Here is a 6,486-nt window from a genome sequence, read left to right on the forward strand (position 1 = left end):
TGGGGAAAAACATAGCTGCTTACATAATCTGAAGCCTTGGGGGCTTCTTTGAGGGAGAAAATTACTCTGATCTCATTGAATTCACTGACAACTGCTCTACCTGAGTCATTCAAGAGGAATATGAAAGTGAGGCCCTCTTCACATGTCACATTGTCGTGATCTACTAAACATGTCCTAGCAGAGCTGCTCATTAAGCTTAACCAGGCTTAAGGACAGAAGCTATCTAGTAGCTGGATCAATATTCAATCAGTAAATCCAGGCAATCTAAAAATCTGATATAGCTATGATCTCTTGACAAAACAAAATCCTTCACAAAAGGAGGATGACTATATGAAAGAACAGACTCAGCATTTCGGATAAATTCCTTAATTAACACGAAGGTGCTGTCTCTGCTGCATTCAAACAGATACACAAACTCTGGACTTTTGCTCTGATATACAAAGGGTCCCTTCTAAAACCACTAGGAGAATCTGCTGTTCATTTACATTCATTGAAAGGGGCCCCAAAGAGCTGGATCTGTGCTGGAAACTCCTGATAGCAATCAAAATTACTGCTCCAGGAAGTTTTCTCCCACATCCTCCCTTCTCCTGCCACTTGCTTCTTTCAACAGGCACAGAATCACTGGGTTGTGTCATAAAAGCAAAGTTATTACCTCTTGGCTTTGCTGATGCACAAGCAATTAATCCAAACTAATTTCCAGTTTCTGCACTGGGGAGACTAGTTGTGTTACAAGTCGAAGCAGAAGATGAAGGACACGCACATTCTCAGTTCAAGTTCAAGTATTCTACCGGAAGGACCCCTAAAGAACTGAGCTCAGCAGCTGCTGCTGCTGCTTTCCCACTGCAGTTTTCCTCCTTTTGCCTCTCTCCCTGTGCTTTTGTCCTCCTGGCAGGGCTACTATTGTATAGCGGTTTTAAGGAATGAAAGCAAATAATTGCTGATGGGTGACATGATAGTACCTTTCATGGGAATGTAGGTTGATTCCAGTGGTGAGCAATATAGTAAGCCAGAAAAAACAAGTGGCGATAACACAACAGGGTTAAAATGATTGTCAGGCATGAGTATAAGTGACAGACGAAAGAAACTGTTGTTATACAATCTCAACATGCATAAAAAGGTTTAATATTGACTCAAAGCTCAATTTAAAAAATACATAAGGGGCTGTCAAAATCTTGAGGCCTGGGATAATTGTCTAGGATTTAATCCATCCAAAGGCACAATGAGCCATAACAGACATGTCATTTTAAAGGTTCTTCACAAAATATCCAACTGTTCTGGTTTTCCTTGTATCTGGGTGCTGAGCACATGCAAGAAATCTGCAAACTTACAGACTTGTCTGAACTTTTCATTGGAAGACATTAGAGTGCATGTGCAGCAGCCTGTATGTAAATGATGCTATCTGAGCTGTTTTACATATGAGGTTTCAGGATAAGAAAGATTATTCAATTGTGTAAACTAATTACCTGTAAGGAAAAAATAGCTCTGTTTTAGTTAGTGTCAGATTCTATTTTATTAATCTCTTTACCAAGATGGTCCAATGTTTTACTTTTATTATGTATTTTCAAATATTAAGGGCTCAGTCCTGCAACCTTACTGGCAAGAGAAATCCCAGACTGAAATAAGCTTCCACATAGAATTGTAGCCAAAACTGTAATAAATTTCACAGGCCTCATATGATATAAATACAAGGATTACTAGACCCAACACTAAAATAGCTTTTGAAATGAAATGCTGTAGCTATTTTTATAGTGCACAGCAGTTTAGGACAGGAAGTGAAGAATTATTATATCAAACTGGAATTATAGGGTGAATTGAAGTAGGAGTAATGCATTTATCAGAAGTCAAATTTGACCAAGACAACAAGGTTAACGTTCCTATAATGCGCACCCCAGTTCTGCGAGGGACTTCAGCACACTGACTGCAACGGGGCAACTCGCATGATTAAAAGCTAGCCACGTGCTGAAGTCTTTGCCCATTTCATCTGAAATACAGCACAGTGCTGTACTTAGCTAAATAATGAGGGAACAGATTTTCAAATGCTTTGTTTTAATGGATATCGATTTAAAATTATACATGTGTTCTGTTAATATTGATTTGGGATGACAACTGTGACAGATGTGGGGCCAGTCTGTATTAATTTAGGAATATTGTATGTGACTGTGTTATCAGAATGTTTACTGCATGGCAATATTGGGTTAATTTACTGTATATATATGTAGGTTAAGTTTAATAGCAGACTGTTGAAAACAGCCAGGAAGGCCAGACAATGGTTTTGGATAAAACAATGCCTCGTAAACTAGTCAGAAGGTTGAGACAATATCTGACCTACTACCTCTGAAGATGCTACTTCTAGACTCCAGCCAAAGTTAGACAGCTCTTTTGTCAACTCTTGGGGCGATCAAAAGGACTATAAACATTTAAAAACTTGCTGTGTCCAGAGGTGGAGGGCAGTTATCAGTGAGTGGTTTGCAGGGAACAGACTGACATACACCTACTTAGGCCTATGAAAATGTTAGGACTTCCTAAGCTTTAAGGGAGTAAGCTTCAGGTAAGAGAGACATGCATATAAACTGTTTCATGTTTTAAAATCCTTTTCTCTTATGCTTTTCAGGGTTCCTGTTGTTAAGATTAAACAATACTTTAGTAGTGCATTTGGCACTGTATTCGCTTCTGGTCACAGACTCCTTAAGGGAAGAACTGCAGGTGTCAAACTCAGTCAGATCTGTTGGGTAAGCACAGCAGATACAGAGTACTATAGCCCATGCCCTGGTCTAAGGATCGTGGGATTTCACCCTGAGAGAGGTGAAGGCAGAAGGGCTCAAACCTGAAAGGGTGCACTCAGAGAGACCAGCAAGGAGTCAGAAATACAGCTAGCCATATAAAGAGACAGTGACCATTCCATTTTAAACTCATGTTGTTTGTTTTTGTTGTTCGTTTTTAATATAAAGGATAAAATGCTACTAAAGTCATACTTGGAGTGGTAAGTATAGTTTGCATGTAACAAACAAATTAGTATAACACAGTGCAAAGGGGAAAATTAAGAAGGGGTTTGGATCACATGATACAAAAGGATGAGGCCTGCAGATCTGAATAGCCTCCATTCAAAAGCTAGACCCTTTATACATTCGTAATCAAATAATAATAAATGGTTAACTCCACAGCTTCTCCTTTAGCACCTCCCAACAGCACTAAATTAACTTGAAAGTAAAACAGGAGAACCATGGAATTCCCATACTTAGCTCCACGTTACTCTGGCCATTTATCAGCCGCTTGGTCAGCAGAAGATGATGAAAGAAAGACGGGGAATGACAAAGTTGAGGAAAGTTTGCATGGGTATTTCTACACTACAAGGTAAACCCAGGCTCAGACTCAAGCCCAAACCCCTCTTCTGTTTATACACAAATCTCCCAAACTCAGGATCAGACCCAGGATCCTAGGACCCTGCAAGGGTGGAGGGTCTGAGTCCAAGTCAAATCAGGATCCAGTGTTTGAGCCCTATCATTTTGATATGTAGACAAAGCACACACACACCTCACCCCCCATCCCAGACAGAGGTCCTTATAATGTACCAATAGGATCCCACAATGCTATGGGCTGACTTCCAAAGAATTGCCTATTGACTCCAAGGAAACCGAAGCACTCCACCTTGTTCCAGTGAAGCAGCTTGGTGTTTCTCTTCCATTTTATTTTGACTGCTGAGCTGAACATATCTTAGGAGAGCCACTGGCGTTTGCAATGGATACTGACCAGAAGAAGTCCTTTACAGAGCTTAATGCATCGTGGGAGCACAGCCAAATTTTGTTTAATTTCTGGGGCAAGGTCAGCAAAACAAGCGATTTTTAGTGAGCTAACCAGGAAAAACCGCACAAACAGATGAAATTGATGGCTTTGGAAATTTACTGGACGGGTGACCAGGCCAGAGAATGGAATAAATGACTCAAGACTGAGTATCAGAAAAACGGACCACAACTCCACCTCTGGCAATTCGCCGACGTTGTGACCCTTTTATGATGAGTTTGACCTGATGCTGGGGACTGTGCCAAGCACTGAGTGACCAGCTGTGCACAATGACCTGGTAAACTGGAATCACACCCTGCTGGCCTCAGAAACCAGCATGGGAATTGATGGGAGCCAGAAGCAGGCACCGAATAAGGCAAATCATAGAATATAAGGGTTGGAAGGGACCTCAGGAGGTCATTTAGTCCAACCCCCTGCTCAAAGCAGGACCCAATCCCCAGGCAGATTTTTACCCCCATTTCCTAAATGGCCCCCTCAAGGATTGAACTCTCAACCCCGGGTTTAGCAGGCCAATGCTCAAACCACTGAGCTATCCCCCAGGCTAAAATGAAGTGACTCTGCTAATGAAACTGGTTCTAGAGGAAGCTTTGCCTCCAAAGCAGTTGCAGCACATCCTAAGGCCATACTTGGAGCTTTTTGATGACTCCCCTGGAGGCCATACTTGGAGCTTTTTGATGTCTCCTCCCACCACAGAACCAGTAGCAGGGATGGAAGATCGAGAAGCTGCCTCGGCACCTGGTAAGTTTCTAGCTCCATTTTTGTGTTTATTAATATAGGCAGAGATGACTCATACCTGCTGATACTGAGGAGGGAGGCACAATGTAAATGGGGGGATGGGGATGGGACTGTCCCATGTGTTGCCTCTGGGAGGAACTTTCCAGCCCCACCTCCCTGGGCCAGGGCTGCCAATCCTGCCTGCTTCTGGGGGGCTGAGGCCACAGGAGTGAGGGGGAGCATATGCCTCTGGGCACAGGGAGACTTTCAGCACCACAGCCAGCCACCATGCTGCACAGAGGCAGCGACCCTGAATGGCCTCCAGTACCTGGCGTGAGAAGCAGCTCCATCCTGCCCCTTCCATGCCCTGCCTGGATCTGGCTGCCAGGAAGAAGGGCCAAGCGAGCCAGAAACGTGCCAGGAGGAGGAGCAGCAAGAGAAGTATAGAGCCCTCCTCCCCCACTGAGAATCTGAGCAGAACAAGCCCTCCAAGGGCATCTTAGCTCCTGCAGAAATCAGAGGGGGCTCATAACCCACCATTGCTTCTGAATATAGGAATGGGAGGGATTTCCACTCTATGAACCAATGCAAAACACGTCCCAGATAGCAGCATGTATCCACAAATGGCAATTGCATGCCAGTGCTTTGGTGTCCCTGCTCCCCACCACGTGGAATTCAAAATGGAGACCAGGAAACACAAAAGGTAAAACAAGCACACACAGGAGAATTTTTACTGGGAAGGCACAAATTGTGTACTTCATTCTAGTTTGTTAAAATAAGAACCTTATATTTCCTTCCCTGTGCATATGCTGCTCGGCACCAACCTGTAAGGAGTTGCCTGAACAGACATCATCCAAGCCTGTTAAATGTAGTTCATGCATTCCATGGGTGATGAAATATTAGTCCCAAATACAAATGGGGGTTTGAATTCAGTCCAGAAATTTGCTGTGAGGAGAGGGGGGATGGCAATGGAGTTTTGTTTGTTTGCATGAAGTCCTAACAGACTGTATTGGAAGACATGGGGTGTTATTAGGCCATGTGGAGGCTAAAACAGCATCATGTGGATTCACTCATTAATTCTGACTCAATCCTCAGCACTGATAGCTGCAAACTTTTCCTTCAGTAGGAACTCCAGATAGTCACATTTCAGAAGGGCATCTTTTCATGGCCACTTGGGTAGTTCCGTTCCACTCAGAGATGTGCTGTTCAGTTACCAAACATTTGAATACTTCAGTGGTATGCACACACACATGGTTTCCCATTGGCAAAGTGAGATTATTCCAAGCTGCCAATCAGGCACCTCAAAAACTTCATGTCCCCCAAAATGTGCAATGCCTGAAATGATAGATAAGGTTTATATAGGATGGCACAGCCACCAACCTCTGCACAAACTCCATTTTATTATTATTTTTAATTGTGATTTTTAACTTACCATTTTCTCAGCACTTTTCACTGTGATTATCCTACCTGTGCCCAGGGAGTTTCTGTGGTCTGAAGGAGCTGTCTGTTAGTATATTATTGAAGTTCAGTGTTAAAAAGTAACATTTCTGTCTTTGACATTCCAAAATGATTTTTCTGTTCTCCTGCACTCAGCAATTTGACACAATAACCCTCTGTGTCTTGTCCCATTGCAGGTTCCTCAACCTCTACAGGCTGCAGTACCTCCACAGCTCACACGCACTACAGAAGCCTGTCTCACTTACCTTCATGGACTGTTCCGCAAGGAAGTGTTTCCATGATGAACTTATGTTTGAAGTTTTGAACAGGGCCAACAAGTATGTCAAGTAACAAAGGAATGTGCAGCTACAGGAAAAACATGCTGAGAGGCAAGCATAAAGGCTCAAGCTGGTTTCAAGATTTGAGGACAAGGTAGCGACATGAAAGTAGCATTCGCTTTGCAATTCTTGGAATACGAGTGACGGTTAAGGGAGGAAGATGGTGTGCCACAGACAGAACTGTTTGAGCAGCTGTTGT

The sequence above is a fragment of the Gopherus flavomarginatus genome, chromosome 1, assembly GCF_025201925.1.
Source record: "Gopherus flavomarginatus isolate rGopFla2 chromosome 1, rGopFla2.mat.asm, whole genome shotgun sequence".
In the NCBI taxonomy this organism is placed as follows: domain Eukaryota; kingdom Metazoa; phylum Chordata; order Testudines; family Testudinidae; genus Gopherus; species Gopherus flavomarginatus.